General features: G+C 47.6%; 1 protein-coding gene across 2 annotated transcripts in view; it reads left to right on the plus strand.

Moving 5' to 3' along the window:
- The window catches only part of enox1 (ecto-NOX disulfide-thiol exchanger 1), a 535519-nt gene that overhangs the window by 274813 nt on the left and 247002 nt on the right, over positions 1-13704 (plus strand). The window lies entirely within an intron of this gene.

The following is a 13704-nucleotide window of genomic DNA, read 5'->3' on the forward strand; positions in this document are numbered from 1 at the left end:
AGTGCCTGTTGTGAATCCACAGTCTGTGTCTGTAATGAATTCACAGTCAGTGCCTGTAGTTCAACCACAATCAGTGTCTGTAGTGAATCCACAATAAGTGCCTGTAGTGAATCCACGGTCGGTGCCAGTAGTGAAACCACAGTCAGTGCCTGATGTGAATCCACAGTTAGTCCCTGTAGTGAACCCACAGTAAGTGCCTGTCATTAATCCAGTCAGTGCCTGATGTGAATCCACAGTTTGTGTCTGTAGTGATTTCACAGTCAGTGCCTGTAGTTCATCCACAACCAGTGTCTGTAGTGAATCCACAGTCAGTGCCTGATGTGAATGCACAGTTAATCCCTGTAGTGAACCCACAGCAAGTGCCTGTCGCGAATCCACAGTCAGTGCCTGATGTGAATTCACAGTCATTGTCTGTAGTGTATCCGCATTCAGTGCCTGTCGTGAATCCACAGTCATTGCCTGATGTAAATCCACAGTCTGTGTCTGTAGTGAATCCACAGACAGTGCCTGTCGTGAATCCACAGTCAGTCCCTGTAGTGAATGCACAGACAGTGCCTGGAGTTAATCTGCAGTCAGTGTCTGTAAGTGAATCCAAAGTCAGTGCCTGTAGTTAATCTACAGTCTGTGCCTGATGTCAATCCACAGTCAGTGCCTGAGGTAAATCCACTGTCAGTCCCTGTAGTTAATCTACAGTTAGTTTCTGATGTGAATCCACAGTTAGTGTCTGTCGTGAAACCTCAGTCAGTGCCTGATGCAAATCCACAGTCGGTGTCTTTAGTGATTCCACAGTCATTCCCTGTAGTGAACCCACAGTCAGGGTCTGCAGTGATTCCACAGTCAGTGCCTGACGTGAGTCCACAGTCAGTGCCTGACGTGAGTCCACAGTCAGTGTCTGTAGTGATTCCGCAGTCAGTCCCTGTAGTGAATCCACAGTCAGTGTCTGTAGTGAATCCACAGTCAGTGCCTGTGGTGAATCCACTGTCAGTGCCTGTAGTTAATCTGCAGTCAGTGCCTGATGTGAATCCACAGTCAGTGTCTGTAGTGAATCCACAGTCAGTGCCTGTAGTGAACCCACAGTCAGTGCCTGATGTGAATCCACAGTCAGTGCCTGGAGTGAATCCACAGTCAGTGCCTGTAGTGAATCCACAGTCAGTGCCTGTAATGAATCCACAGTCAGTGTCTGTAGTGAATCCGCATTCAGTTCCTGTCGTGAATCCACAGTCAGTGCCTGATGTGAATCCACAATATGTGTCTGTAGTGAATTCACAGCCAGTGCCTGTAGTTAATCTACAGTCAGTGCCTGATGTGATTCCACAGTCAGTGTCTGTAGTGAATCCACAGTCAGTGCCTGATGCAAATCCTCAGTCAGTGTCTTTAGTGAATCCACAGTCAGTTCCTGATGTGAAACCACCGTCAGTCCCTGTAGTGAATCCACAGACAGTGCCTGTACTTAATCTACAGTCTGTGCCTGATGTGAATCCACAGTCAGTGCCTGAGGTAAATCCACTGTCAGTCCCTGTAGTTAATCTCCAGTCAGTTTCTGATGTGAATCCACAGTCAGTGTCTTTAGTGATTCCACAGTCAGTCTCTGTAGTGAACCCACAGTCAGGGTCTGTAGTGAATCCACAGTCAGTGCTAGTAGTGAAACCACAGTCAGTGCCTGATGTGAGTCCACAGTCAGTGTCTGTAGTGATTCAGCAGTCAGTCCCTGTAGTGAATACACAGTTAGTTCCTGTAGTGAATCCACAGCCAGTGTCTGTAGTGAATCCACAGTCAGTGCCTATAGTGAATCCACAGTCAGTGTCTGTAGTGAATCCACAGTCAGTGCCTGTGGTGAATCCACAGTCTGTGTCTGTAGTGAATCCACAGACAGTGCCTGTAGTGTATCCACAGTCAGTCCCTGTAGTGAATCAACAGACAGTGCCTGAGGTAAATCCGCTGTCAGTCCCTGTAGTTAATCTACTGTCAGTTTCTGATGTGAATCCACAGTCAGTGTCTTTAGTGATTCCACAGTCAGTCCCTGTAGTGAACCCACAGTCAGAGTCTGTAGTGAATCCACAGTCAGTGCTAGCAGTGAAACCACAGTCAGTGCCTGATGTGAATCCACAGTCAGTGTCTGTCGTGAATCCACAGTCAGTGCCTGTCATGAACCCACAGTCAGTGCCTGATGTGAATCCACTGTCAGTGCCTGGAGTGAATCCACAGTCAGTGCCTGTAGTGAATCCACTGTTAGTACCTGTAGTTAATCTACAGTCAGTCCCTGTAGTGAATCCACAGTCAGTGTCTGTCGTGAATCCACAGTCAGTGCCTGATGTGAATCCACTGTCAGTGTCTGTAGTGAATCCACAGTCAATGCCTGTAGTTTATCTAAAGTCAGTGCCTGATGTGAATCCACAGTCAATGTCTTTAATGAATCCACAGGCAGTGTCTGTAGTGAATCCACAGGCAGTGTCTGTAGTGAATCCACAGGCAGTGTCTGTAGTGAATCCACAGTCTGTGACTGATGTGAATCCACAGTCAGTGCCTGTAGTGAATCCGCAGTCAGTGCTTGTAGTGAATCCACAGTCAGTGCCTGATGTGAATCCACAGTCAGTGCCTGTAGTGAATGCACAGACAGTGCCTGTAGTTAATCTGCAGTCAGTGTCTGTAAGTGAATCCAAAGTCAGTGCCTGTAGTTAATCTACAGTCAGTTTCTGATGTGAATCCACAGTCAGTGTCTGTAGTGAATCCTCAGTCAGTGCCTGATGTGAATCCACAGTCAGTGCTTGGAGTGAATCCACAGTCAGGGTCTGTAGTGAATCCACAGTCAGTGCCTGTGGTGAATCCACTGTCAGTGCCTGTAGTTTATCTGCAGTCAGTGCCTGATGTGAATCCACAGTCAGTGTGTGTCGTGAATCCACAGTCAGTGCCTGATGCAAATCCACAGTCAATGTCTTTCGTGAATCTACAGTCAGTCCCTGTAGTGAATCCACAGTCAGTGCCTGTAGTGAATCCACAGTCAATGTCTTTCGTGAATCTACAGTCAGTCCCTGTAGTGAAGCCACAGTCAGTGCCTGTGGTGAATCCACAGACAGTGCCTGTACTTAATCTGCAGTCAGTGTCTGTAAGTGAATCCACAGTCAGTGCCTGATGCAAATCCACAGTCAATGTCTTTCATGAATCTACAGTCAGTCCCTGTAGTGAATCCACAGTCAGTGCCAGTTGTGAAACCACAGTCAGTGCCTGTAGTGATTCCGCAGTCAGTCCCTGTAGTGAATACACAGTCAGTTCCTGGAGTGAATCCACTGTCCGTGCCTGCAGTGAATCCGCAGTCAGTGCTTGTAGTGAATCCACAGTCAGTGCCTGTCGTGAAACCACAGTCAGTGCCTGATGTGAATCTAAAAGCTGTGTCTGTAGTGAATTCACAGTCAGTGCCTGTAGTTCATCCACAACCAGTGTCTGTACTGAAACCACAGTCAGTGCCTGTAATGAATCCACAGTCAGTTCCTGTCGTGAATCCACAGTCAATACCTGATGTGAATCAGCAGTCAGTGCCTGTAGTGAATCTACAATCCGTGCACGTAGTGAATCCACAGTCAGTGCCTGATGTGAATGCACAGTTAATCCCTGTAGTGAACCCACAGTAAGTGCCTGTCGTGAATCCACAGTCAGTGCCTGTCGTGATTTCACAGTCATTGCCTGATGTGAATCCACAGTTAATCCCTGTAGTGAACCCACAGTCAGTGCCTGTAGTGAATCCACAGTATGTGTCTGTAGTGAATTCACAGTCAGTGCCTATAGTTCATCCACAACCAGTGTCTGTAGTGAATCCACAGTCAGTGCCTGATGTGAGTCCACAGTCAGTGTCTGTTGTGATTCCGCAGTCAGTACCTGTAGTGAATACACAGTTAGTTCCTGGAGTGAATCCACAGTCAGTGTCTGTAGTGAATCCACAGCCAGTGTCTGTAGTGAATCCACAGTCAGTGCCTGTGGTGAATCCACTGTCAGTGCCTGTAGTTAATCTGCAGTCAGTCCCTTTAGTGAATCCACAGACAGTGCCTGTAGTTAATCTACAGTCTGTGCCTGATGTGAATCCACAGTCAGTGCCTGAGGTAAATCCACTGTCAGTCCCTGTAGTTAACCTACAGTCAGTTTCTGATGTGAATCCACAGTCAGTGTCTTTAGTGATTCCACAGTCAGTCCCTGTAGTGAATCCTCAGTCAGCGCCTGATGTGAATCTACAGTCAGCGCCTGATGTGAATCTACAGTCAGTGCCTGGAGTGAATCCTAGTCAGTGCCTGTAGTGAATCCTCAGTCAGCGCCTGATGTGAATCTACAGTCAGTGCCTGACATGAATCCACAGTCAGTGCCTGTAGTGAATCTACAGTCAGTGCCTGATGCAAATCCACAGTCAGTGTCTTTAGTGATTCCACAGGCAGTGCCTGTAGTGAATCCAAAGTCAGTGCCTGATGTGAATCCATAGGCAGTGTCTGTCGTGAATCCACGTCAGTGCCTGGAGTGAATCCACAGACAGTGCCTGTAGTGAATCCACAGTCAGTCCCTGGAGTGAATCCACAGACAGTGCCTGTAGTTAATCTGCAGTCAGTGTCTGTAAGTGAATCCACAGTTAGTTCCTGGAGTGGATCCACAGTCAGTGCCTGAGGTAAATCCACAGTCAGTCCCTGTAGTTAATCTACAGTCAGTTCCTGATGTGAATCCACAGTCAGTGTCTGTAGTGAATACACAGTCAGTGCCTGATGCAAATCCACAGTCAGTGTCTTTAGTGAATCCACAGTCAGTCCCTGTAGTGAACCCACAATAGGCGCCTGTTGTGAATCCACAGTCAGTGCCTGTAGTGAATCCACTGTCTGTCGTGAATTCCCAGTCTGTGTCTGTAGTGAATCCACAGTCAGTGCCTGATGCAAATCCACATTCAGTGTCTTTAGTGAATCCACAGTCAGTCCCTGCCGTGAACCCACAGTCAGGGTCTTTGGTGAATCCACAGTCAGTGCCAGTAGTGATTCCGTAGCCAGTCCCTGTAGTGAATACACAGTCAGGTCCTGGAGCGAATCCACAGTCAGTGCCTGTAGTGAATCCACAGTCAGTGCCTGTGGTGAATCCAGTCAGTGTGTATAGTGAACCTACAGTCAGTGCCTGTAGTTAATCTACAGTCTGTGCCTGATGTGAATCCACAGTCAGTGCCTGATGTGAATCCACAGTCAGTGCCTGTTGTGAATCCACAGTCTGTGTCTGTAATGAATTCACAGTCAGTGCCTGTAGTTCAACCACAATCAGTGTCTGTAGTGAATCCACAATAAGTGCCTGTAGTGAATCCACGGTCGGTGCCAGTAGTGAAACCACAGTCAGTGCCTGATGTGAATCCACAGTTAGTCCCTGTAGTGAACCCACAGTAAGTGCCTGTCATTAATCCAGTCAGTGCCTGATGTGAATCCACAGTTTGTGTCTGTAGTGATTTCACAGTCAGTGCCTGTAGTTCATCCACAACCAGTGTCTGTAGTGAATCCACAGTCAGTGCCTGATGTGAATGCACAGTTAATCCCTGTAGTGAACCCAGAGCAAGTGCCTGTCGCGAATCCACAGTCAGTGCCTGATGTGAATTCACAGTCATTGTCTGTAGTGTATCCGCATTCAGTGCCTGTCGTGAATCCACAGTCATTGCCTGATGTAAATCCACAGTCTGTGTCTGTAGTGAATCCACAGACAGTGCCTGTCGTGAATCCACAGACAGTGCCTGTAGTTAATCTGCAGTCAGTGTCTGTAAGTGAATCCAAAGTCAGTGCCTGTAGTTAATCTACAGTCAGTCCCTGTAGTGAAGCCACAGTCAGTGCCTGTGGTGAATCCACAGACAGTGCCTGTACTTAATCTGCAGTCAGTGTCTGTAAGTGAATCCACAGTCAGTGCCTGATGCAAATCCACAGTCAATGTCTTTCATGAATCTACAGTCAGTCCCTGTAGTGAATCCACAGTCAGTGCCAGTTGTGAAACCACAGTCAGTGCCTGTAGTGATTCCGCAGTCAGTCCCTGTAGTGAATACACAGTCAGTTCCTGGAGTGAATCCACTGTCCGTGCCTGCAGTGAATCCGCAGTCAGTGCTTGTAGTGAATCCACAGTCAGTGCCTGTCGTGAATCCACAGTCAGTGCCTGATGTGAATCTAAAAGCTGTGTCTGTAGTGAATTCACAGTCAGTGCCTGTAGTTCATCCACAACCAGTGTCTGTACTGAAACCACAGTCAGTGCCTGTAATGAATCCACAGTCAGTTCCTGTCGTGAATCCACAGTCAATACCTGATGTGAATCAGCAGTCAGTGCCTGTAGTGAATCTACAATCCGTGCACGTAGTGAATCCACAGTCAGTGCCTGATGTGAATGCACAGTTAATCCCTGTAGTGAACCCACAGTCAGTGCCTGTCGTGAATCCACAGTCAGTGCCTGTCGTGATTTCACAGTCATTGCCTGATGTGAATCCACAGTTAATCCCTGTAGTGAACCCACAGTCAGTGCCTGTAGTGAATCCACAGTATGTGTCTGTAGTGAATTCACAGTCAGTGCCTATAGTTCATCCACAACCAGTGTCTGTAGTGAATCCACAGTCAGTGCCTGATGTGAGTCCACAGTCAGTGTCTGTTGTGATTCCGCAGTCAGTACCTGTAGTGAATACACAGTTAGTTCCTGGAGTGAATCCACAGTCAGTGTCTGTAGTGAATCCACAGCCAGTGTCTGTAGTGAATCCACAGTCAGTGCCTGTGGTGAATCCACTGTCAGTGCCTGTAGTTAATCTGCAGTCAGTCCCTTTAGTGAATCCACAGACAGTGCCTGTAGTTAATCTACAGTCTGTGCCTGATGTGAATCCACAGTCAGTGCCTGAGGTAAATCCACTGTCAGTCCCTGTAGTTAACCTACAGTCAGTTTCTGATGTGAATCCACAGTCAGTGTCTTTAGTGATTCCACAGTCAGTCCCTGTAGTGAATCCTCAGTCAGCGCCTGATGTGAATCTACAGTCAGCGCCTGATGTGAATCTACAGTCAGTGCCTGGAGTGAATCCTAGTCAGTGCCTGTAGTGAATCCACAGTCAGTGTCTGTAGTTAATCCACAGTCAGTGCCTGACATGAATCCACAGTCAGTGCCTGTAGTGAATCTACAGTCAGTGCCTGATGCAAATCCACAGTCAGTGTCTTTAGTGATTCCACAGGCAGTGCCTGTAGTGAATCCAACGTCAGTGCCTGATGTGAATCCATAGGCAGTGTCTGTCGTGAATCCACGTCAGTGCCTGGAGTGAATCCACAGACAGTGCCTGTAGTGAATCCACAGTCAGTCCCTGGAGTGAATCCACAGACAGTGCCTGTAGTTAATCTGCAGTCAGTGTCTGTAAGTGAATCCACAGTTAGTTCCTGGAGTGGATCCACAGTCAGTGCCTGAGGTAAATCCACAGTCAGTCCCTGTAGTTAATCTACAGTCAGTTCCTGATGTGAATCCACAGTCAGTGTCTGTAGTGAATACACAGTCAGTGCCTGATGCAAATCCACAGTCAGTGTCTTTAGTGAATCCACAGTCAGTCCCTGTAGTGAACCCACAATAGGCGCCTGTTGTGAATCCACAGTCAGTGCCTGTAGTGAATCCACTGTCTGTCGTGAATTCCCAGTCTGTGTCTGTAGTGAATCCACAGTCAGTGCCTGATGCAAATCCACATTCAGTGTCTTTAGTGAATCCACAGTCAGTCCCTGTCGTGAACCCACAGTCAGGGTCTTTAGTGAATCCACAGTCAGTGCCAGTAGTGATTCCGTAGCCAGTCCCTGTAGTGAATACACAGTCAGGTCCTGGAGCGAATCCACAGTCAGTGCCTGTAGTGAATCCACAGTCAGTGCCTGTGGTGAATCCAGTCAGTGTGTATAGTGAACCTACAGTCAGTGCCTGTAGTTAATCTACAGTCTGTGCCTGATGTGAATCCACAGTCAGTGCCTGATGTGAATCCACAGACAGTGCCTGTAGTGAATCAACAGACAGTGCCTGAGGTAAATCCGCTGTCAGTCCCTGTAGTTAATCTACTGTCAGTTTCTGATGTGAATCCACAGTCAGTGTCTTTAGTGATTCCACAGTCAGTCCCTGTAGTGAACCCACAGTCAGAGTCTGTAGTGAATCCACAGTCAGTGCTAGAAGTGAAACCACAGTCAGTGCCTGATGTGAATCCACAGTCAGTGTCTGTCGTGAATCCACAGTCAGTGCCTGTCATGAACCCACAGTCAGTGCCTGATGTGAATCCACTGTCAGTGCCTGGAGTGAATCCACAGTCAGTGCCTGTAGTGAATCCACTGTCAGTACCTGTAGTTAATCTACAGTCAGTCCCTGTAGTGAATCCACAGTCAGTGTCTGTCGTGAATCCACAGTCAGTGCCTGATGTGAATCCACTGTCAGTGTCTGTAGTGAATCCACAGTCAATGCCTGTAGTTTATCTAAAGTCAGTGCCTGATGTGAATCCACAGTCAATGTCTTTAATGAATCCACAGGCAGTGTCTGTAGTGAATCCACAGGCAGTGTCTGTAGTGAATCCACAGTCAGTCCCTGTAGTGAATCCACAGTCTGTGACTGATGTGAATCCACAGTCAGTGCCTGTAGTGAATCCGCAGTCAGTGCTTGTAGTGAATCCACAGTCAGTGCCTGATGTGAATCCACAGTCAGTGCCTGTAGTGAATCCGCAGTCAGTGCTTGTAGTGAATCCACAGTCAGTGCCTGTAATGAATCCACAGTCAGTGTCTGTAGTGATTCCGCATTCAGTTCCTGTCGTGAATCCACAGTCAGTGCCTGATGTGAATCCACAGTCAGTGTCTTTAGTGAATCCACAGCCAGTGCCTGTAGTTAATCTACAGTCAGTGCCTGATGCAAATCCACAGCCAGTGTCTTTAGTGAATCCACAGTCAGTTCCTGATGTGAATCCACAGTCAGTCCCTGTAGTGAACCCACAGTAAATGCCTGTAGTGAATCCACTGTCTGTCGTGAATTCACAGTCTGTGTCTGTAGTGAATCCACAGTCAGTGCCTGTAATGAATACACAGTCAGTGTCTGTAGTGAATCCGCATTCAGTGCCTGTCGTGAATCCACAGTCAGTGCCTGATGTGAATCCACAGTCTGTGTCTGTAGTGAATCCACAGTCATTGCCTGATGTGAATCCACAGTCAGGGTCTGACGTGAATTCACAGTCTGTGTCTGTAGTGAATCCACAGTCAGTGCCTGTCGTGAATCCACAGTCAGTGTCTGTCGTGAATCCGCTTTCATTGCCTGTCGTGAATCCACAGTCAGTGCCTGATGTGAATCCACAGTCTGTGTCTGTAGTAAATCCACAGACAGTGCCTGTAGTTAATCTGCAGTCAGTGTCTGTAAGTGAATCCACAGTCTGTGCCGGATGTGAATCCACAGTCAGTGCCTGAGGTAAATCCACAGTCAGTACCTGTAGTTAATCTACAGTCAGTTCCTGATGTGAATCCACAGTCAGTGTCTGTAGTGAATCCACAGTCAGTGCCTGTAGTGATCCGCAGTCAGGGTCTGTAGTGAATCCACAGTCAGTGCCTGTAGTGAATCCACAGTCAGTGTCTGTAGTGAATCCACAGTCAGTGCCTGGAGTGAATCCACAGTCAGTGTCTGTAGTGAATCTACAGTCAGTGCATGTAGTGAATCCACAGTCAGTGCCTGACATGAATCTACAGTTAATTCCTAATATGAATCCACAGTCAGTGTCTGTAGTGAATCCACAGTCAGTGTCTTTAGTGAATCCACAGTCAGTCCCTGTACTGAACCCACAGTCAGGGTCTGTAGTGAATCCACAGTCAATGCCAGTAGTGAAATTCCAGTCAGTGCCTGATGTGAATCCACAGTCAGTGTCTGTAGTGAATTCACAATCAGTGCCTGACGTGAATCCACAGTCAGTGCCTGTAGTGAATCCAAAGTCAGTGCCTGATGTGAATCCATAGGCAGTGTCTGTCGTGAATCCACGTCAGTGCCTGATGCAAATCCACAGACAGTGCCTGTAGTGAATCCACAGTCAGTCCCTGGAGTGAATCCACTGACAGTGCCTGTAGTTAATCTGCAGTCAGTGTCTGTAAGTGAATCCACAGTCAGTGCCTGAGGTAAATCCACAGTCAGTCCCTGTAGTTAATCTACAGTCAGTTCCTGATGTGAATCCACAGTCAGTGCCTGTAGTGAATCCACAGTCATTGCCTGATGCAAATCCACAGTCAGTGTCTTTAGTGAACCCACAGTAGGCGCCTGTTGTGAATCCACAGTCAGTGCCTGTAGTGAATCCACAGTCATTGTCTGTAGTGAATCCGTATTCAGTGCCTGTCGTGAATCCACAGTCAGAGCCTCATGTGAATCCACAGTCTCTGTCTGCAGTGACTCCACAGTCAGTCCCTGTACTGAACCCACAGTCAGGGTCTGACGTGAATTCACTGTCTGTGTCTGTAGTGAATCCACAGTCAGTGCCTGTAATGAACCCACAGACAGTGTCTGTAGTGAATCTGCATTCATTGCCTGTCGTGAATCCACAGTCAGTGCCTGATGTGAATCCACTGTCTGTGTCTGTAGTGAATCCACAGACAGTGCCTGCAGTGAATCCACAGTCAGTGCCTGATGCAAATCCACAGTCAGTGTCTTTAGTGAATCCACAGTCAGTGCCTGTAGTGATTCCGCAGTCAGTGTCTTTAGTGAATCCACAGTCAGTGCCTGACATGAATCCACAGTCAGTTCCTGTGGTGAATCCACAGTCAGTCCCTGTAGTTTATCTACAGTCAATTCCTAATATGAATCCACAGTCAGTGTCTGTAGTGAATCGACAGTCAGTGCCTGTAGTGAATCCACAGTCAGTGTCTGTAGTATATCCACAGCCAGAGTCTGTAGTGAATCCACAGTCAGTGTCTGTAGTGAATCCACGGTCAGTGCCTGTAGTGAATCCACAGTCAGTGTCTGTAGTGAATCCACAGACAATGCCAGTAGTGAAATTCCTGTCAGTGCCTGATGTGAATCCACAGTCAGTGTCTGTGGTGATTCCACAGTCAGTCCCTGTAGTGAATACACAGTCAATTTCTGGAGTGAATCCACAGTCAGTGCCTGTAGTGAATACACAATCAGTGTCTGTAGTGAATCCACAATCAGTGCCTGACGTGAATCCACAATCAGTGCCTGACGTGAATCCACAATCAGTGCCTGACGTGAATCCACAGTCAGTGCCTGTAGTGAATCCAAAGTCATTGTCTGTTGTGTATCCACATTCAGTGCCTGTCGTGAATCCACAGTCATTGCCTGATGTGAATCCACAGTTTGTGTCTGTAGTGAATTCACAGTCAGTGCCTGTAGTTCATCCACAACCAGTGTCTGTAGTGAATCCTCAGTCAGTGCCTGTAGTGAATCCACAGTCAGGGTCTGTAGTGATTCCGCATTCAGTGCCTGTGGTGAATCCACAGTCAGTGTCTGTCGTTAATCTACAGTCAGTGTCTGAGGTGAATCCACAGTCAGTGTCTTTAGTGAACCCACAGTAGGCGCCTGTTGTGAATCCACAGTCAGTGCCTGTAGTGAATCCACAGTCATTGTCTGTAGTGAATCCGTATTCAGTGCCTGTCGTGAATCCACAGTCAGAGCCTCATGTGAATCCACAGTCTCTGTCTGCAGTGACTCCACAGTCAGTCCCTGTACTGAACCCACAGTCAGGGTCTGACGTGAATTCACTGTCTGTGTCTGTAGTGAATCCACAGTCAGTGCCTGTAATGAACCCACAGACAGTGTCTGTAGTGAATCTGCATTCATTGCCTGTCGTGAATCCACAGTCAGTGCCTGATGTGAATCCACTGTCTGTGTCTGTAGTGAATCCACAGACAGTGCCTGCAGTGAATCCACAGTCAGTGCCTGATGCAAATCCACAGTCAGTGTCTTTAGTGAATCCACAGTCAGTGCCTGTAGTGATTCCGCAGTCAGTGTCTTTAGTGAATCCACAGTCAGTGCCTGACATGAATCCACAGTCAGTTCCTGTGGTGAATCCACAGTCAGTCCCTGTAGTTTATCTACAGTCAATTCCTAATATGAATCCACAGTCAGTGTCTGTAGTGAATCGACAGTCAGTGCCTGTAGTGAATCCACAGTCAGTGTCTGTAGTATATCCACAGCCAGAGTCTGTAGTGAATCCACAGTCAGTGTCTGTAGTGAATCCACGGTCAGTGCCTGTAGTGAATCCACAGTCAGTGTCTGTAGTGAATCCACAGACAATGCCAGTAGTGAAATTCCTGTCAGTGCCTGATGTGAATCCACAGTCAGTGTCTGTGGTGATTCCACAGTCAGTCCCTGTAGTGAATACACAGTCAATTTCTGGAGTGAATCCACAGTCAGTGCCTGTAGTGAATACACAATCAGTGTCTGTAGTGAATCCACAATCAGTGCCTGACGTGAATCCACAATCAGTGCCTGACGTGAATCCACAGTCAGTGCCTGTAGTGAATCCAAAGTCATTGTCTGTTGTGTATCCACATTCAGTGCCTGTCGTGAATCCACAGTCATTGCCTGATGTGAATCCACAGTTTGTGTCTGTAGTGAATTCACAGTCAGTGCCTGTAGTTCATCCACAACCAGTGTCTGTAGTGAATCCTCAGTCAGTGCCTGTAGTGAATCCACAGTCAGGGTCTGTAGTGATTCCGCATTCAGTGCCTGTGGTGAATCCACAGTCAGTGTCTGTCGTTAATCTACAGTCAGTGTCTGAGGTGAATCCACAGTCAGTGTCTGTAATGAATCCACTGTCAGTGCCTGATGCAAATCCACAGTCAGGGTCTTTAGTGAATCCACAGGCAGTGTCTGTAGTGAATCCACAGGCAGTGTCTGTAGTGAATCCACAGTCAGTGCCTGATGCAAATCCACAGTCAGTATCTTTAGTGAATCCACAGTCAGTGCCTGATATGAATCCACAGTCAGTGCCGGTAGTGAATCCGCAGTCAGTGCCTGTAATGAATCCACAATATGTGTCTGCAGTGAATTCACAGCCAGTGCCTGTAAATAATCTACAGTCAGTGCCTAATGTGAATCCTCAGTCAGTGCCTGTAGTGAATCCACAGTCAGTGTCTGTAGTGAATCCGCATTCAGTGCCTGTCGTGAATCCACAGTGCCAGATGTGAATCTACAAACTGTGTCTGTAGTGACTTCACAGTCTGTGCCTGCAGTTCATCCACAACCAGTGTCTGTACTGAATCCACAGTCAGTTCTGGTAATGAATCCACAGTCAGTGCCTGTAGTGAATCCTCGGTCAGTTCCTGTCGTGAATCCACAGTCAGTTCCTGTCGTGAATCCACAGTCAATACCTGATGTGAATCAGCAGTCAGTGCCTGCAGTGAATCTACAAACTGTGCATGTAGTGAATCCACAGTCAGTGCCTGATGTGAATGCACAGTTAATCCCTGGAGTGAACCCACAGTAAGTGCATGTCGTGAAGCCACAGTCTGTGCCTGTAGTGAATTCAAAGTCATTGTCTGTTGTGTATCCGCATTCAGTGCCTGTCGTGAATCCACAGTTTGTGTCTGTAGTGAATTCACAGTCAGTGCCTGTAGTTCATCCACAAGCAGTGTCTGTCGTGAATCCACAGTCTGCGCCTGATGTGAATCCACAGTCAGTGCCTGCAGTGAATCCAAAGTCAGTGTCTGTAGTGAATCGACAGTCAGTGCCTGTAGTGAATCCACAGTCAGT

The sequence above is a fragment of the Chiloscyllium punctatum genome, chromosome 15, assembly GCF_047496795.1.
Source record: "Chiloscyllium punctatum isolate Juve2018m chromosome 15, sChiPun1.3, whole genome shotgun sequence".
In the NCBI taxonomy this organism is placed as follows: domain Eukaryota; kingdom Metazoa; phylum Chordata; class Chondrichthyes; order Orectolobiformes; family Hemiscylliidae; genus Chiloscyllium; species Chiloscyllium punctatum.